Source organism: Pantherophis guttatus, chromosome 2 (assembly GCF_059756535.1).
Source record: "Pantherophis guttatus breed Tessera chromosome 2, ASM5975653v1, whole genome shotgun sequence".
Taxonomy (NCBI): Eukaryota; Metazoa; Chordata; class Lepidosauria; order Squamata; family Colubridae; genus Pantherophis; species Pantherophis guttatus.
Genome location: NC_142064.1, coordinates 268,534,350 through 268,552,993, shown reverse-complemented (window position 1 = coordinate 268,552,993; position 18,644 = coordinate 268,534,350). Strand labels below are relative to the sequence as shown.

The following is an 18,644-nucleotide window of genomic DNA, read 5'->3' as shown; positions in this document are numbered from 1 at the left end:
TTCGTCGTTAAGTGGTACGATTGCTAAATGAGGCTTCAAGTGACCACGTCCAATTTTATGACCTTTTTTTTTGCCATGGTTGTTAAGGAATTAGCAGAGCAACCTTTGAGTAGCAAGGGTGTGCACATGAAAGCGATTGAGAGTAGTTACGAATAAAACACAGCCAACACACAGATACACTGAGTTGTGTTTACTTTTAGGAAAATAGTAAGGCACAGTCCAATAAACAGTCCAGGTCATACACGTATAAAGCAGTAGATAGTAAAACAATAGTCCAGGGATAGTCCAATAACAAAGTCTTCTTACCAGTCGTTGTAGTCATACACATTAACAGTTGCAAACAGTAGCAAAGAGCAGTAACGAGCAGTAACGATCAGCAAATAGCAGCAGAGAGCAGTAGAGAGAAACAAACCATGCTTCAAGCTCCCTTTTAAGGACATTGGCTACAGAGCTAACCAATCAGGACACAGTATGATGCAATACAGCAATACACTAGTCTTAAAGCTATATTGATGGTTTATATATTGCCAACCCAACAAGTTAGGTAAAACCATTTCCTAACAATGGTCATTCAGTGAAACACACAACTGTTAAGTAAATCACATGCTCGTTAAGCAGATCTGGCTGTCCCTTGACATGGTCAGTTGGAAGCCGGCTGGGAAGGTGGCAAATCCCAATCACGTGACTGCAGAACGAGACAACCTTTGTAAATGCCAGTTGCCAAGCGCCTAAATCCCAATCGTGGGGGTGGCAGTGGGGGCGGGTGCAACAGTTGTAACTCTGAGGAAGGATCATGGGTCACTTTTTTCAGTGCCGTTGTAACTTCAAACTGTCATTAAACAAATTGTTGTAAGTTGAGGACTATCCATGTAGCAATAGCACTTATATTTATATACCACTTCATAGTGCTTTACAACCCTCTCTAAGAGGTTCACAATGTTAGCATATTGCCCGCAACAATCTGGGTCCTCATCAGTGATGGGTTGCTTCCGGTTCGGCCGAACCGGTAGCAGTGACGATATGACGTCACCGAATCAGTTCTCTTTGTCTGGGAGAAGGGCCATCCCGCTCGCACCCGCGTTATTCCTATCTTTATTTCTTCTTTTGTAGCCCAGCTGATAGGTGTGGCAGAGTCGATTGCTGCACCTCAGCTGGGCAGATACCTAACGAGCTTGCGCGGAGCGCAAGTTTGGCGCACATGCGAACGAAGCAAGCATGCCCGCGACGATTGCGCACGAAGCACGTACACGAAGAGAACCGGTAGTAAAGCCGGTTGGAACCCACCACTGGTCCTCATTTTACTGACCCCAGAAGGATGGGAAGGTTGAGTCAACCTGTCAAGGCTGACTCGGAATCTATCTATCGACAAGAGCCTGTAGTACAGTGGACTAAAGCACTGTTGTTAACAGATTAACATCTTCTGCTTGCAATTACTGCAAGTTCAAATCTCACCAGGCTCAAGGTCGACTCAGCCTTCCATCCTTTCTAAGGTGGGTAAAATGAGGACCCAGATTGTGGGGGCAATAAGCTGACTTTGTATAAAATATACAAAAGTATGAAGGCTATTGCTTAACGCATTGTAAGCCGCCCTGAGTCTCCGGAGAAGGGCGGCATATAAATTAAAGCAAAAAAAAATAAAATCGTCGCCTTCAATTCTGGCAGCTTAACAATAGAAACAGAAGAGATGGGTGGAATCCTGGGAGGAGTTGGGGGAAGAGCTGAAGGAGCCAAGCGAGCCAGCTGAGTCTGAGAAAGTTCCTATGCTTCAAGGTCCTGTTATGAGAACTTTTCAAATGACACAGTCTGTTTCCCAAAACACAAAAGAATTCATTGGATTGGCGGACAGTGGACGGTGGATGGCCGAAAGGGGGAATTTGCCTATGCCGCTTTCTGTGGGAGCCTTTAGAACTGTCTCTGCTTTTTCCGTGCCTATATGGATCTATCAGTAAAGTTATACCCTTGGTAAAATTATGTCCCAGGAGGTTTTTTTTCTTCTATATATGTCAATGGGACAGTTGATACAACTTTGAGCTGGTGAGAATCAAACTGCCGGCAGTCGGCAGAATTAACCTGCAATACTGCATTCTCACCACTATGGCTCATGAGAACTTGGCCTTCATTCTGGCCACAGCGTCTGGAACGGTGTAGCCCAGAAACAGATTTGTCTCCTTGGTAAGGGATGAAGTTGCTGAATCCAGGAGTAAAACACCAGTGATGTTACAGGAATAGTACAGTTTCACTCCGCAAGAAACAATTGGGTTAACAGGACAATGCATAAGTAGTGGGAAGACAAGCTGAACAGCGGGAGGTAAGGCTGACGGGGGAGTCACCTTACCTCTCGCTTGGCTCTATGGGCATTGGGGATGTTAACCCACCTCATGCTTAATCCCCAATGCCTCTTCCAGGTGACCCATGGACTTCTTGCCTAAATACTAAATACGCTGCATACAAACACTGAACAGAGGAGGCAGTTCTGGGACAAAGCAGCAAAATAGGGGGAAGAAAATACAGGTAGTCCTCGACTGATGATCACAATCGGGCCCAACGTTTCTGTTGCTAAGCGAGACAATACGCTGATGATACTCAGCTGAACATCTCTACCCCAGACCACCCCAACGATGTCCTTGATGTGATGTCTCGCTGCCTGGAGGCCGTGTGGGTCTGGATGGGGAGAAATAGGCTCAGACTCAATGCCTCCAAGACTGAGTGGCTGTGGTTCCCGGCGTCGCGATATAATCAGCTGGTGCCATCGCTGACTATTGGGGGTGAGTCTTTACCCCCCACAGAGAGGGCTCTCAATCTGGGCGTCATCCTGGACGCACGGCTGTCTTTAGAAGAACATATGATGGCCGTGGCCAGGGGGGCTTTTTATCAGGTTCGCCTGATTCGCCAGTTGCAGCCCTTTCTGGATCGTGACGCCTTGCGCACAGTCACTCACGCCCTTGTCACCTCCCGACTGGACTACTGTAATGCTCTCTACATGGGGCTCCCCTTGAAAAACATCCGGAGGCTCCAACTGGTCCAGAATGTGGCCGTGCGGGTGGTAATGGACGCAACTCGTTGTGCCCACGTAACACCCCTCCTGCGCGAGCTGCACTGGCTCCCAGTGGTCTTCCGGGTGCGATTCAAGGTGCTGGTTACCACCTTTAAAGTGCTCCATGGCATTGGACCTGGATACCTTCGAGACCGTCTTCTGCCACCAGTAGCCTCCCACCGGCCAGTTCGCTCCCACAGAGAGGGTCTCCTCAGGGTGCCATCAGCCAAATTATGTCGGCTGGCGACACCCAGGGGGAGGGCCTTCTCTGTGGGAGCCCCTGCCCTGTGGAATGAACTGCCCCCAGAAATGCGTAAGATCTCTGACCTCCGGGTATTTCGCTGTGCCCTCAAAACCTTGTTGTTCCGCCAGGCTGGGCTATCAATGTCAAGATTTTAATTGGTTTTAAATTTGGGATTTTAAATTTGGGGGTTTTATAATTGAGCCAAATTATTTAATAATTTTAATTATTTTTAAATTTTGTCTGTCTTTGTGCTTTTAATCAGGCTGTACACCGCCCTGAGTCCTTCGGGAGAAGGGCGGTATAGAAATAAAATTAATAAATAATAAATAAATAAATTTGATAACTGAGTTTTGCCCCATTTTATGACCTGAATCGGAATCAGAATAGAGCTGGAAGGGACTTTCGAGGGTCTTCTAGTCCAGCCCCCTACTCAAGCAGGAGACCCTATACTCCATTCCAGATAAGTGGCTGTTCAGTCTTTTCTTAAAAAGACTCCAGTGATGAAGCACCCACAACCTTTCTTGCCATAGCTGTTAAACTGAATCACTGCAGTTCAGTTAGTAACACAGTTGTTAAGTGAATCTCGCTTCCCCATTGACTTTGCTTGTCGGAAGTTCGCAAAAGGGGATCACGTGACCCCAGAGTAGTGCAACCAGTGGTGGGTTCCTCCCGGTTCCGCTGAGCCGGTAGCGGTAACGATATGATGTCACCGAACCAATTCTCTTTGTTCGGGAGCTGGGCCCTCCCGCCCCCACCCCCGCGTTATTCTTGCCTTTTATTTGGCTCCGCCCCTAATCTATTCGCTGCCTCCCGAGTCCCAGCTGATGGCTAGAAGGGAAAAAAAACTGTTTAAACTCTTCCCGCAGGGCTTCAAAGGGCCGCCCTACAGCTGATCAGTGTTAAAAGGCAGTGTGGTGGTAGACCAGGACGCTCCAAGAACAAATGGGTAGACTGGTACAGCACTGCAAGCAGTTAAAAGCCTGGTAGACCAGTACCTCTGCTAAATCCTAAAGAATTGTCACATGACCATCAAACCACGCCCACAAAATAAGCCACGCCCATAAAAAATTTAGAACCCACCCCTGAGTGCAACCATCATAAATATAAGTCGCCTGCCAAGCGTCTGAATTTTGATCATGTGATCATAGGGATGTTGCAACAGTTGTAAGCGGAAAAATGATCATAAATCACTTATTTATTTATTAGTTCGATTTATATATCCCACCCTTTTCCGGAGACTCCAGGCGGCTTACAATGCATTAAGCAATAGCCTTCATACTTTTGTATATACCTGCTTAGTAGGGCTTTTGGGGCCCCCCTAAATGGTGTTCTTTTTTATACAAAGTCAGCTTATTGCCCCCACAATCCAGGTCCTCATTTTACCTACCTCGGAAGGATGGAAGGCTGAGTCAACCTTGAGCCTGGTGAGATTTGAACTCGCAGTAATTGCAGGCAGCTGGCAGCTAAGTACTACTTTAACAGCAGTAGTTTAGTCCACTGCGCCATCCAGGCTCTTTTCAGTGCTGTTGTAATTTTGGCCACTATACGAACTGTTGTAAGTAAAGGACTACTTCATATAGGGGTGATGGATGCAATTGGTAAAATAAAGTGATAAAAGAAATAAGAATATGAAATAATACTTTCCCAGAAGAAAGAGCTCAAACACTGCAAAAATAGCAACACAGCTCAGTTTTTCACCCTTCCAATATACAGTGTGGGACTAATCCTTTCACCCCCAAATCCTGCACCCAGAAGGAAAAGGTGACGACGAGGGTGGGATTCGAACCCACGCGTGCAGAGCACAATGGATTAGCAGTCCATCACCTTCACCACTCGGCCACCTCGTCAAGGGGACAGGGCACCCACGGCCATCCCTGGGTGGGCTCGAACCACCATCCTTCTGCTTAACAGCCAGACGCACTAACCCCTTGCGCCACAGAGACAGGCACAGGCCTCCCCTTGGCTCTCTCTCAGGTGTAGCAGCTGCTGCAGGACAGATGGGGCTCCCTCCCCCTCCCCTCTGGGGGTGCACACTGTCAGTGCCAGATTGATGCAACAGAAGCATTTCCTGCCACAGAGATGCAGGCTTTGGCTTCAGTCCCCACACCAGGAGAGACCAAATGGGGATTTTGTTTTCTAATAGATGGCTGCCTGCTTGCTAAATATGTCTCCAAGCAGCTCTCAGTTTTTCCAGGCCGGCAGCTGCACAATCAACCAGGTCTTGTTTTGAGTCTCTAACATCTCTTGGCCTTGAGTGCGAAAGCCCTTCTACGTTTAATGCTTCTGCTTCTCAACCGACTTGGTAGGCAAACAATCTCAGCAACTGCCCAGGCATTGAGGAGGCATTAATGTTAAGTTTGTGTGAGTCAGATCTGAGTATCCGCCGAGGACCTCTTCAGGATGCCTTATGCCTCTCCAGCACTTCTCCCTCCCAAGGAAGAAGCTCAGGACACGTGGGGCGATTCCTCCCCCCTTCGCTTTAGCCACTGGCTGTGAGTAAGTCTGCTTTCTTCTTCCTTCTGTACTCGGGAAGGTAAAAAAATACAGAAATTGGTAAAGTATTTAGTGAGAAAAAGGATCAACACGGTGAGAGTTGAAACTTCCAGATGAAGAACTGGGTGCAGCATTCAGTCCATCACCTCTGCTCTGAATTAAAGAAAACAGGCCGTCCCTGGGTGGGCTCGAACCACCATCCTTCTGGTTAACAGCCAGACGCGCTAACCCATTGCGCCACAGAGACCTGGCACAGGCCTCCCTCTCCGCTCCCCCCACCTGAGCATCCAGAGCTGGCTAGACAGCAATCAGACCCAGTGTGTTCCTCTCTCCCGCCATCAGATGGGAAAATAGAAACCCTGGATATAAATATAGCTTCACTAGAGACAAAATCTCAACAGCTGTGCCAGTGGTGTAGGGGCATCATGCAGGGTTCCCAATCTTGTGACCCGGGTTCGAGTGCCGGCTGGCGCATGTCTCCCTCCATCTTTTGCTCTCATGGGATGTACAGGCAGCATCACCGGATGAAGTTTTGATCCCGGATTCTGTTTTCAATGTGTGAGAGAAAGCCACAAGATATAAATGAAGCTTTAAACTCTCCTGTCACCCAGTTTAGATGTTGACCAGGACAGTCTAGAAATGGAAAATTGCACCTTTTCTGGACTGCTGCAGAATGTGAAGCCATAAAACTGTTACGGCCCCTTAAAACTATTCTCTAGTTTTTGGCTCAGGAGGACTAATCTTTGGTCAATGGCTTAAAAGCATCCCATGCTTACTCATTCCCTTTCTGATAAGCGAGAAGAGAAAGTGGGGTGCTTCTTGATCTTTTTCTACGGGGTGGGGGAGGTATTTCCCACAATTCTTTGGAGCTTGGGATGGCTGTGGTGCTGAGAAAAAAATGAGTTTCTGCCTGGTTTCGAACCAGGGACCTTTTGCGTGTGAAGCGAACGTGATAACCACTACACCACAGAAACCAGAGTTAGGACTACCTCTCAACTGGCCTGCCCATATCTTTGGCTGTCTATTTCAGACTGTTATTTCCAGAATAAAATAGATTAAAGGATTGTTATACCTTAGAGACGTGTGCCCTCCAGAGCACAGAGCTAATGAAGCAGATGGCTAAATATTTATATCTGGCAGAAAAAAATAGAGAGGGTGGGGTCTGCAGTTCCAAGATAAAGAACCCAATAGATAAACATTCTGTAACCGTCACCTATTATTGGTCAACTCGTCAAGCAGGCCATCCCTGGGTGGGCTCGAACCATCATCCTTCTGGTTAACAGCCAGATGCACTAACCCATTGCACCACAGAGACCTGGCACAGAACTCCCTCTCCACTTCCCCCACCTGAGCATCCATAGCTGGGCTGGCTAGACAGGAATCAGATGCCTTGGTCACAAGACTCAGTGTGTTCCTCTCTCTCGCCATCAGATGGGAAAAGAGAAACCCTGGATATAAATATTGCTTCTCTCGAGACAGACTCTCAACAGCTGTGCCAGTGGTGTAGGGGCATCATGCAGGGTTTCCAACCTTGCGATCCCGGTTCGAGTCCCGGCTGGCGCAGGTCTCCTTCCACCTTTTGCTCTTCTAGGATGTACAGGCAGCATCACCGGATGAAGTTTGCACCTCAGATTCTATTTTAGTGAGAGAAGAAGAGAAATGATGGCTGGCATTGACATCACCTTGGATCCTCAGCAGGAAGCAAAATGTAGAAATAACTTCAGGATATCCTCACTCTTGGCCCGGGGCCTTCTTCTGCTTTTGGTTTGTGAGGATAACCACAGTTGAAGCCCCAGAATGTCTATCAGTGGAAAAAGTGAAAGCTGAGATGGGATTTGAATCCATGCATACAGAAAGAGCACAAACGATGCAAAAATAGCAACACAGCTCACCTTTGCACCCTTCCAATATACAATATACTAATCCTTTCACCCCCAAATCCTGCACTCAGAAGGAAAAGGTGACGACGAGGGTGGGATTCGAACCCACGCGTGCAGAGCACAATGGATTAGCAGTCCATCACCTTCACCACTCGGCCACCTCGTCAAGGGGGCGGGGCACCCACGGCCGTCCCTGGGTGGGCTCGAACCACCATCCTTCCGCTTAACAGCCAGACACACTAACCCCTTGCGCCACAGAGACAGGCACAGGCCTCCCCTTGACTCTCTCTCAGGTGTAGCAGCTGCTGCAGGACAGATGGGGCTCCCTCCCCCTCCCCTCTGGGGGTGCACACTGTCAGTGCCAGATTGATGCAACAGAAACATCTCCCGCCACAGAGATGCAGCCTTTGGCTTCAGTCCCCACACCAGGAGAGACCAAACGGGGATTTTGTTTTCTAATAGATGGCTGCCTGCTTGCTAAATATGTCTCCAAGCACTTTTCATTTTTCCACGCTGGCAGCTGCACAATCAACCACGTCTTGTTTTGCGTCTCTAACATTTCTTGGCCTTGAGTGCCAAAGCCCTTCTACGTTTAATGCTTCTGCTTCTCAACCGACTTGGTAGGCAAACAATCTCAGCAAGTGCCCAGGCATTGAGGAGGCATTAATGTTAAGTTTGTGTGAGTCAGATCTGAGTATCGGCTGCTGCTCCTCTCCTCCTCCTCCTCCCTTTTGTCTTCCTAGAAGTAACATGCAGGTGGCCTAATCTTTGCAACAGGCAGCAGTTTCAGGACCCTGGAGAGCTCCCGCCGAGGACCTCTTCAGGATGCCTTATGCCTCTCCAGCACTTCTCCCTCCCAAGGAAGAAGCTCAGGACACGTGGGGCGATTCCTCCCCCCTTCCGCTTTAGTCACTGGCTGTGAGTAAGTCTGCCTTGATCTTCCTTCTGTACTCGGGAAGGTAAAAACAAATGCAAATTAGGGCCAAATATTTAGTGAGAAAAAGGATCGATTAGATGAGAATTGAAGCCTCCAGATGAAGAGCTGGGTGCAGCATTCAATCCATCACCTTTGCTCTGAATCAGAGAAAACCGGCCGTCCCTGGGTGGGTTCGAACCACCATCCTTCTGGTTAACAGCCAGACGCGCTAACCCATTGCGCCACAGAGACCTGGCACAGGCTTCCCTCGCGGTTCCCTCCACCTGAGCATCCATAGCTGGGCTGGCTAGACAGGAATCAGATGCCTTGGTCACAAGACTCAGTGTGTTCCTCTCTCTCGCCATCAGATTGGAAAAGAGAAACCCTGGATATAAATATTGCTTCTCCTGTGACAGACTCTCAACAGTTGTGTCAGTGGTGTAGGGGCATCATGCAGGGTTTCCAACCTTGTGACCCGGGTTCGAGTCCCAGCTGGCGCATGTCTCCCTCCACCTTTTGCTCTCATAGGATGTACAGGCAGCATCACCGGATGAAGTTTTGATCCCAGATTCTGTTTTAATGAAGAAGAGAAATGATGGCTGGCACTGAGATCACCTTGGATGCTCAGCAGGAAGTAAAATGTAGAAATAACTTCAAAATATCTTCACTCTTGGCCCGGGGCCTTCTTCTGCTTTTGGTTTGTGAGGATAACCACAGTTGAAGCCCCAGAATGTCTATCAGTGGAAGAAGTGAAAGCTGAGATGGGATTTGAATCCATGCATACAGAAAGAGCACAAACGATGCAAAAATAGCAACACAGCTCACCTTTGCACCCTTCCAATATACAATATACTAATCCTTTCACCCCCAAATCCTGCACTCAGAAGGAAAAGGTGACGACGAGGGTGGGATTCGAACCCACGCGTGCACAGCACAATGGATTAGCAGTCCATCACCTTCACCACTCGGCCACCTCGTCAAGGGGGCGGGGCACCCACGGCCGTCCCTGGGTGGGCTCGAACCACCATCCTTCCGCTTAACAGCCAGACACACTAACCCCTTGCGCCACAGAGACAGGCACAGGCCTCCCCTTGACTCTCTCTCAGGTGTAGCAGCTGCTACAGGACAGATGGGGCTCCCTCCCCCTCCCCTCTGGGGGTGCACACTGTCAGTGCCAGATTGATGCAACAGAAACATCTCCCGCCACAGAGATGCAGCCTTTGGCTTCAGTCCCCACACCAGGAGAGACCAAACGGGGATTTTGTTTTCTAATAGATGGCTGCCTGCTTGCTAAATATGTCTCCAAGCACTTTTCATTTTTCCACGCTGGCAGCTGCACAATCAACCACGTCTTGTTTTGCGTCTCTAACATTTCTTGGCCTTGAGTGCCAAAGCCCTTCTACGTTTAATGCTTCTGCTTCTCAACCGACTTGGTAGGCAAACAGTCTCAGCAAGTGCCCAGGCATTGAGGAGGCATTAATGTTAAGTTTGTGTGAGTCAGATCTGAGTATCGGCTGCTGCTCCTCTCCTCCTCCTCCTCCCTTTTGTCTTCCTAGAACTAACATGCAGGTGGCCTAATCTTTGCAACAGGCAGCAGTTTCAGGACCCTGGAGAGCTCCCGCCGAGGACCTCTTCAGGATGCCTTATGCCTCTCCAGCACTTCTCCCTCCCAAGGAAGAAGCTCAGGACACGTGGGGCGATTCCTCCCCCCTTCGCTTTAATCACTGGCTGTGAGTAAGTCTGCCTTGATCTTCCTTCTGTACTCGGGAAGGTAAAAACAAATGCAAATTAGGGCCAAATATTTAGTGAGAAAAAGGATCGATTAGATGAGAATTGAAGCCTCCAGATGAAGAGCTGGGTGCAGCATTCAATCCATCACCTTTGCTCTGAATCAGAGAAAACCGGCCGTCCCTGGGTGGGTTCGAACCACCATCCTTCTGGTTAACAGCCAGACGCGCTAACCCATTGCGCCACAGAGACCTGGCACAGGCTTCCCTCGCGGTTCCCTCCACCTGAGCATCCATAGCTGGGCTGGCTAGACAGGAATCAGATGCCTTGGTCACAAGACTCAGTGTGTTCCTCTCTCTCGCCATCAGATTGGAAAAGAGAAACCCTGGATATAAATATTGCTTCTCCTGTGACAGACTCTCAACAGTTGTGTCAGTGGTGTAGGGGCATCATGCAGGGTTTCCAACCTTGTGACCCGGGTTCGAGTCCCAGCTGGCGCATGTCTCCCTCCACCTTTTGCTCTCATAGGATGTACAGGCAGCATCACCGGATGAAGTTTTGATCCCAGATTCTGTTTTAATGAAGAAGAGAAATGATGGCTGGCACTGAGATCACCTTGGATGCTCAGCAGGAAGTAAAATGTAGAAATAACTTCAAGATATCTTCACTCTTGGCCCGGGGCCTTCTTCTGCTTTTGGTTTGTGAGGATAACCACAGTTGAAGCCCCAGAATGTCTATCAGTGGAAGAAGTGAAAGCTGAGATGGGATTTGAATCCATGCATACAGAAAGAGCACAAACGATGCAAAAATAGCAACACAGCTCACCTTTGCACCCTTCCAATATACAATATACTAATCCTTTCACCCCCAAATCCTGCACTCAGAAGGAAAAGGTGACGACGAGGGTGGGATTCGAACCCACGCGTGCAGAGCACAATGGATTAGCAGTCCATCACCTTCACCACTCGGCCACCTCGTCAAGGGGGCAGGGCACCCACAGCTGTCCCTGGGTGGGCTCGAACCACCATCCTTCTGCTTAACAGCCAGACGCGCTAACCCCTTGCGCCACAGAGACAGGCACAGGCCTCCCCTTGACTCTCTCTCGGGTGTAGCAGCTGCTGAAGGACAGATGGGGCTCCCTCCCCCTCCCCTCTGGGGGTGCACACTGTCAGTGCCAGATTGATGCAACAGAAGCATCTCCTGCCACAGAGATGCCGGCTTTGGCTTCAGTCCCCACACCAGGAGAGACGAAACGGGGATTTTGTTTTCTAATAGATGGCTGCCTGCTTGCTAAAAATGTCTCCAAGCAGCTCTTGTTTTTCCAGGCTGGCAGCTGCACAATCAACCACGTCTTGTTTTGCGTCTCTAACATTTCTTGGCCTTGAGTGCCAAAGCCCTTCTATATTTAATGCTTCTGCTTCTCAACCGACTTGGTAGGCAAACAATCTCAGCAACTGCCCAGGCATTGAGGAGGCATTAATGTTGTAAGTTGTGAGTCAGATCTGAGTATCGGGTGCTGTTCCTCTCCTCCTCTTCCTCATCCTCCCTTTTGTCTTCCTAGAAGTAACATGCAGGTGGCCTAATCTTTGCAACAGGCAGCAGTTTCAGGACCCTGGAGAGCTCCCGCCGAGGACCTCTTCAGGATGCCTTATGCCTCTCCAGCACTTCTCCCTCCCAAGGAAGAAGCTCAGGACACGTGGGGAGATTCCTCCCCCCTTCGCTTTAGTCACTGGCTGTGAGTAAGTCTGCCTTCTTCTTCCTTCTGCACCCTGGAGGGTAAAAAAAAAAAATGCAGAAGATGATAAAGTATTTAGTGAGAAAAAGGATCAACACGGTGAGAATTGAAACTTCCAGATGAAGAGCTGGGTGCAGCATTCAATCCATCACCTCTGCTCTGAATCAGAGAAAACAGGCCGTCCCTGGGTGGGCTCGAACCACCATCCTTCTGGTTAACAGCCAGACGCGCTAACCCATTGCGCCACAGAGACCTGGCACAGGCCTCCCTCTCCGCTCCCCCCACCTGAACATCCATAGCTGGGCTGGCTAGACAGCAATCAGACCCAGTGTGTTCCTCTCTCCCGCCATCAGATGGGAAAAGAGAAACCCTGGATATAAATATTGCTTCTCTCAAGACAGACTCTCAACAGCTGTGCCAGTGGTGTAGGGGCATCATGCAGGGTTTCCAACCTTGTGACCCGGGTTCGAGTCCCGGCTGGCGCAGGTCTCCTTCCACCTTTTGCTCTTCTAGGATTTACAGGCAGCATCACTGGATGAAGTTTTCCCTCAGATTCTGTTTTAATGGGAGAAGAAAAGAAATGATGGCTGGCACTGAGATCACCTTGGATGCTCAGCAGGAAGTAAAATGTAGAAATAACTTCAAGATATCTTCACTCTTGGGCCCGGAGCCTTCTTCTGCTTTTGGTTTGTGAGGATGACCACAGCTGAAGCCCCAGAATGTCTATCAGTGGAAGAAGTAACAGATGAGATGGGATTTGAATCCATGAATACAGAGTACAGGGCATTAGCCGTCCATCAACTCTCCCACTCAGCCGTCTTCTCAAGGGAAGGGTACGTGCAGGTGCTCCTGGCTGAACTCAAACCCCCCCTCTTCTGGTCAACAGCCAAACCTCTTGACCCCTTGTGCTCCAGAGTCTTGGGATATGACTTCCCGTCAGCCTCCTTGAAGACCTGATGCCAATCTCTCTCTCCCCCCAAGTGGACCATAGGTAGCTTTGCACCCTCCAAGTCTCTTGCAACTCCTGCGGTCATCATCTGCCTTCTTGGAAGGTCCAAGGCAGGCTGGTTGGATGGATGGAGACTCTATCAAGCCTGCTGGGGGGGGATAGGATGGACGGGGGGAATTAAAAGGGGGAAAAAAGGAAAATCAGACTCAGGACAATTTTCTGCCCAGTTCAGCTTACTTTGCTGTGAAAATGACCCTCCCTGAAAATTCCAGCTGCAGAATGATGGATAGGTTGGAAGCAAAAGCACCTTTCCCTGGCCGGGAATCGAACCTGGGCCGTGGCGGTGAGAGCGCCAAATCCTGACCACTAGACCACCAGGGAAAGCTCAAAGTGGCCTTCATCCCTCCAGTTCTCCTTGGAAGCAGAGCTCGTCTCCTGGGATGCTTGCAAGATGCAAACCTCCGTGGCTGGGAAGAGGGAAGGGAGACTCCAGCATTCCAGCACTCTCATCTCTCGCCTTTATGGCTGAGGATTGCAGTCCCTACAGATGCAGAAGGAGCACTGGAGGAGACCGTAATAGGATCTCTGGAGCCTGATGCTCTGGATCTGAGAAACAAGGCAGGCAGAGGAACCGGAGTCTTCCTCTGCTCCTCTCCAAATTTCAGGTGTCAGAAAACTTTCCCAGATGTCAGCAAACTCAGGGGTGGCTGGGCTTCTTTCCCAGGTCCTCTGCCCATCAAAAGGAAAGCATTCTTGAGCCAGCTCTGTATGGTTGTGCCAGTGGGGAAGTGGTATCAAGCAAGAGTGCCAATGTTGTATCCCAGGTTTAAATCCTGCCTAGTACACGTCTTAATTTTCTTTTTTGCGAAGACAACATGACTGAATCAACAGTTTTACCCAGAAGGATATCGCTACTAAAAGAAAAAAAGCTGGTTGCTATGAATCGGTGAGCAAACACAACACTCACATAATCATCATTCGTTGTTTCTGCACTTAACCACTTGCTGCCTGCAGTGATTTTAAAGTATTCTTGGCTGCGGTCAAGGCTGTATGGTAAAACCTTTGGCTGAATGGTCAGTGGATCCCTATCGCCATCCTGGAATCTACAGTGGAAGTTCCTCATCTGCGGTGGGGAAGGGAAGCTGTTAGGATATGGTGTAAGTCTAACAGGTTGTTCAGGCAATATATGTGTTCTATCACTTTAAATAGTAGTCTGTAACTAAATGTAATGCTGAGTCATTGTACTGCTGAGTCATAGTAATGACTAATGACTGCTGACTGAATTATTATTTATTTATTTATTTATTTATTTATTTATTTATTTAATTAATTTGTATACCGCCCTTCTCCAACAGGACTCAGGGCGGTACAGAACAGCCACCGTAAAAACACAACATATAAAATTTAAAAACAATTTAAAAAAACTTAAATACTTTTGGCCATCAATTTAAAATAACCCAATTAAAACCAATTATAAATTTAAAACCATAAGGATGGGGTCAAGCCAGCCCAGCTAGATGGAATAGATGTGTTTTCAGGGCCTGATGAAAAGTCCGGAGGTCTGGCATCGTGCGTATGGGGGGTAGGTTGTTCCAGAGGGCAGGTGCCACCACAGAGAAGGCTCTCCCCCTGGGGTTTGCCAGTCGACATTGTCTGGCCGACGGCATCCTGAGGAGGCCCTCTCTGTGTGAATGCTGACTGCAATTATCATAATTGTACTGTTGAGTCATTGCACTGCTGACTTCACTTATCTTAAGTGGATAATTACTAGTGTAAACTGTATATAAGAAGGAAGCCGAGCTATAGTCATTGTTGGACCTGCTCTCATCATTGTTGGACCTGCTCTCATCATTGCTTGACTTGCTGCTTGACTGGAACTGTTGATTGGAACTGAACTGTTACTGTCGTGTGTGAAGACGTGGATGGATATGCTACCATCGTGATTTGTTACCAGCGTTGAATTGCTGTTTATTACCAACTGCTGTTTATCTGGTAAGAAGATATCTGTAACTTTGGACTGATTTGAATGGCTAAAGACTTGGATTGACTAAAAGGCTATGCAATTGTTTTTTCACTACAAAGTAAAAGCTTTGTTAAACCAGTTTGTATGTATTGTATTCATTGTTCTCAGTACCATTTCTCTGTGCACTTACTCTGCTGGTTGGTAACACAACAATATCCTTAACAGAAACTGTGATCCACTGAGCCAAGGAGGATGGCCCATCAAGCTTCTCAAAACAGCAAATTTCTAAGCCCAGTTCCAGAAGTTGTTGAATTTTAACTCTCCTGTCACCCAGTTTAGATGTTGACCAGCACAGTCTAGAAATGGAAAATTGCAACTTTTCTGGACTGCTGCAGAATGTGAAGCCATAAAACTGTGAAGGCCTCTATTCTCTAGTTTTTGGCTCAAGAGGACTAATCTTCTTTGGTCAATGGCTTAAAAGCATCCCATGCTTACTCATTCCCTTTTGGATAAGCGAGAAGAGAAAGTGGGGTGCTTCTTGATCTTTTCCTACAGGGTGGGGGAGGTATTTCCCACAATTCTTTGGAGCTTGGAATGGCTGTGGTGCTGAGAAAAAGATGTTTCTGCCTAGTTTCGAACCAGGGACCTTTTGCGTGTGAGGCAAACGTGATAACCACTACACCACAGAAACCAGAGGTAGGACTACCTCTCAACTGGCCTGCCCATATCTTTGGCTAAATATTTAAATCTGGCAGAAAAAAATAGAGACAGTGGGGTCTGCAGTTCCAAGATAAAGAACTCAATCAATAAACAATCCATTGCCTTAATTGTTCAACTTATCAAGCAGACCGTCCCTGGGTGGGCTCGAACCACCATCCTTCTGGTTAACAGCCAGACGCACTAACCCCTTGCGCCACAGAGACCTGGCACAGGACTCCCTCTCCACTCCCCCCACCTGAGCATCCATAGCTGGGCTGGCTAGACAGGAATCAGATACCTTAGTCACAAGACCCAGTGTGTCCCTCTCTCCCACCATCAGATGGGAAAAGAGAAACCCTGGATATAAATATTGCTTCTCTCGAGACAGACTCTCAACAGCTGTGCCAGTGGTGTAGGGGCATCATGCAGGGTTTCCAACCTTGCGATCCGGGTTCGAGTCCCGGCTGGCGCAGGTCTCCTTCCACCTTTTGCTCTCATAGGATGTACAGGCAGCATCACCGGATGAAGTTTTGATCCCGGATTCTGTTTTCAATGAGAGAAAAAGAGCCATGCTCTTGGTTGCTGCCATGGACCTCCTCTTGCATTTTCAGCAGGAATAAAAAACGTAGAAATAATTTCCTGAGATCTCCATTCTTGCCAATGGGGGTGTGATTCGAATCCAGGCATGGAGAGCATAGGGCATTCACAATTCAGCACTTTTCCCACTCAGCCATCATACAATGGGAAGGTTGGAGTGCATAACATCAGGCATGTCACTAAAAGCCAAAATCATGAAACCGTGATTCATTCACTTTGGCCATGTCCTGTAGGAGAATTCACAGGACAAAGCTGTTACATTTGGAAGAGTTACTGGCAAAAGGAAACCAGGCCATCGAAGAGCACGGTGGTTGGACACCATCAAAGCTGACACAAGCCACACCATAGGAGAACTCAAAAAAGTACAAGATTGGAATAAGTGGAGACCCAGCCCATAGAATTGTCAAGAGTCTGATTTGACTGGTTTTTTCCCCCGAAAACCATCACTCTGCTAAACAAATAATTCCCTCAACACTGTCAAACTAGTTACTAAGTCTGCATTACTATTAATCTTCTCATCGTTCCTATCACCCATCTCCTCCCACTTATGACTGTATGACTGTAACTTTGTTTTTTGTTTAAATTTGATTTATATGCCGCCCTTCTCTGGAGACTCAGGGCGGCTTACAATGCGTTAAGCAATAGCCTTCATACTTTTGTATATTTATACAAAGTCAGCTTATTGCCCCCACAAACTGGGTCCTCATTTCACCTACCTTAGAAAGGATGGAAGGCTGAGTCAACCTTGAGCCTTGGAGAGATTCGAACCAGCAGTAAATTGCAGGCAGCTGTGTTAATAACAGGGTGTGTAGACCACTGTACTATCAAGGCTCTGGTATCCTTAAGATTTATATTGACTGTTTCCCTATGACTATCATTAAGTGTTGTACCTTATGATTCTTGACAAATGTATCTTTTCTTTTATGTACACCGAGAGCGTATGCACCAAAGACAATTTCCTTGTGTGTCCAATCACACTTATTAATTTATTTATTTATTTGTTCGATTTATATGCCGCCCTTCTCCAGAGACTCAGGGCAGCTTACAATGCATTAAGCAATAGCCTTCATACTTTTGTATATACCTGCTTAGTAGGGCTTTTTGCCCCCCCCCCAAGCGATGCTCTTTTTTTTTTTTTTTATACAAAGTCAACTTATTGCCCCCACAATCCTCATTTTACCTACCTCGGAAGGATGGAAGGCTGAGTCAACCTTGAGCCTGGTGAGATTTGAACTTGCAGTAATTGCAGGCAGCTGGCAACTAAGTGCTACTTAACAGCATTTTAGTCCGCTGTACCACGAAGGCTCTTTTTGGCCAATAAATAATTCTATTCTATTCTGTCCTGTCCTGTCCTGTCCCTAAACCTATTCTAACATCATCACCACAAAGGGAAGGCCAACTGCAGCTGGGGGCCAGACCCCATGACCCCTTGTGCTCCAGAGACGTGGCATACCGTTCCACCTCAACCTACTTGAAGGACTGACACCCATCTGCCCTCCGCCCCCAGTGGCTCATAGGCAGCTTTCTACCCTCCAAGTCTCTTGCAATTTCTGTTGTGGTCTATGGAGATTCTCAATCATCCAGGTCATGGTTATCCTAAAGCTGCTTTTTCAGGAGGCAACTGGACTTCCTTGTTTTTCTCTGAAGACATTTTGCTTCTCATCCAAGATGTTTCTTCAGCTCTGACTGGATGGTGGGGGATGGAATGTCTACAAGGAATATCAATCCTTCCGTTCCCCACCATCCAATCAGAGCTGAAGAAGCTTCTTGGATGAGAAGCGAAACGTCTTCAAAGAAAAACAAGGAAGTCCAGTTGCCTCCTGAAAAAAGCAGCTTTGGAAATCCCTGCAGTCATCATCTGCCTTTTTTGAAGGTCCAAGGCTGGCTGGTTACATGGAGACTCTGTCAATCCTACATAGGAGGACCAGAGGATGGAGTGGGATAGGGAGGAAAGAGAAAGGAAAGGCAGGTCAATTTTCTGGCCAATTCAGCCTATCTTGTCATGAAAATGAGCCTCCCTGAAAATTCCACCTGCAGGATGTTGGATGGCTTGGAAGCAAAAGTTTTCCCTGGCCGGGAATCGAACCCGGGCCGCAGCGGTGAAAGCGCTGAATCCTGACCACTAGACCACCAGGGAAGGACAAGGTGGCTTTCCTCTCTCTAGCTTCTTGGAAGGGGCATCAGCTCCAGCCTCCTGCAAGTGAGGTTTGCAAGAAAGCAGGAGTGTCCCTTCCTTTGAGACTTTCACTTTCTCCCTGCTTGAAAAACCCCAATTGTTGGTGGCCTGCAGAGAAATCCCTGCCCCACCACCCAGGTTTTCAGGCAGGAGGGATGGAGACGCTTCGTCAAAACTTTCTCACAGCACCCGTCAATGCCAAGGTTGTTAGGCTTGCTACCTTCCAGCTG

At 48.1% G+C, this 18,644-nt stretch overlaps 14 non-coding genes across 14 annotated transcripts; 1 reads left to right on the top strand and 13 right to left on the bottom strand.

The window, feature by feature from the left end:
* Nucleotides 1–5,043: 5,043 nt before the first annotated feature.
* TRNAS-GCU (transfer RNA serine (anticodon GCU)) lies at nucleotides 5,044–5,125 on the bottom strand. Its single transcript has one exon. It is a non-coding gene; the product is annotated as a tRNA-Ser (tRNA).
* An 819-nt stretch (nucleotides 5,126–5,944) lies between these two features.
* Nucleotides 5,945–6,018, bottom strand: TRNAN-GUU (transfer RNA asparagine (anticodon GUU)). The gene has a single exon. It is a non-coding gene; the product is annotated as a tRNA-Asn (tRNA).
* A 654-nt stretch (nucleotides 6,019–6,672) lies between these two features.
* TRNAV-CAC (transfer RNA valine (anticodon CAC)) lies at nucleotides 6,673–6,745 on the bottom strand. The gene has a single exon. It is a non-coding gene; the product is annotated as a tRNA-Val (tRNA).
* Nucleotides 6,746–7,735: 990 nt separating this feature from the next.
* On the bottom strand, nucleotides 7,736–7,817 carry TRNAS-GCU (transfer RNA serine (anticodon GCU)). Its single transcript has one exon. It is a non-coding gene; the product is annotated as a tRNA-Ser (tRNA).
* Nucleotides 7,818–8,745: 928 nt separating this feature from the next.
* Nucleotides 8,746–8,819, bottom strand: TRNAN-GUU (transfer RNA asparagine (anticodon GUU)). Its single transcript has one exon. It is a non-coding gene; the product is annotated as a tRNA-Asn (tRNA).
* Nucleotides 8,820–9,464: 645 nt separating this feature from the next.
* TRNAS-GCU (transfer RNA serine (anticodon GCU)) lies at nucleotides 9,465–9,546 on the bottom strand. The gene has a single exon. It is a non-coding gene; the product is annotated as a tRNA-Ser (tRNA).
* Nucleotides 9,547–10,473: 927 nt separating this feature from the next.
* TRNAN-GUU (transfer RNA asparagine (anticodon GUU)) lies at nucleotides 10,474–10,547 on the bottom strand. Its single transcript has one exon. It is a non-coding gene; the product is annotated as a tRNA-Asn (tRNA).
* A 645-nt stretch (nucleotides 10,548–11,192) lies between these two features.
* On the bottom strand, nucleotides 11,193–11,274 carry TRNAS-GCU (transfer RNA serine (anticodon GCU)). Its single transcript has one exon. It is a non-coding gene; the product is annotated as a tRNA-Ser (tRNA).
* Nucleotides 11,275–12,209: 935 nt separating this feature from the next.
* Nucleotides 12,210–12,283, bottom strand: TRNAN-GUU (transfer RNA asparagine (anticodon GUU)). Its single transcript has one exon. It is a non-coding gene; the product is annotated as a tRNA-Asn (tRNA).
* A 161-nt stretch (nucleotides 12,284–12,444) lies between these two features.
* Nucleotides 12,445–12,515, top strand: TRNAG-UCC (transfer RNA glycine (anticodon UCC)). The gene has a single exon. It is a non-coding gene; the product is annotated as a tRNA-Gly (tRNA).
* A 773-nt stretch (nucleotides 12,516–13,288) lies between these two features.
* On the bottom strand, nucleotides 13,289–13,360 carry TRNAE-CUC (transfer RNA glutamic acid (anticodon CUC)). The gene has a single exon. It is a non-coding gene; the product is annotated as a tRNA-Glu (tRNA).
* Nucleotides 13,361–15,560: 2,200 nt separating this feature from the next.
* Nucleotides 15,561–15,633, bottom strand: TRNAV-CAC (transfer RNA valine (anticodon CAC)). Its single transcript has one exon. It is a non-coding gene; the product is annotated as a tRNA-Val (tRNA).
* A 158-nt stretch (nucleotides 15,634–15,791) lies between these two features.
* Nucleotides 15,792–15,865, bottom strand: TRNAN-AUU (transfer RNA asparagine (anticodon AUU)). The gene has a single exon. It is a non-coding gene; the product is annotated as a tRNA-Asn (tRNA).
* Nucleotides 15,866–18,303: 2,438 nt separating this feature from the next.
* Nucleotides 18,304–18,375, bottom strand: TRNAE-UUC (transfer RNA glutamic acid (anticodon UUC)). The gene has a single exon. It is a non-coding gene; the product is annotated as a tRNA-Glu (tRNA).
* Between the last annotated feature and the right edge of the window lie 269 nt (nucleotides 18,376–18,644).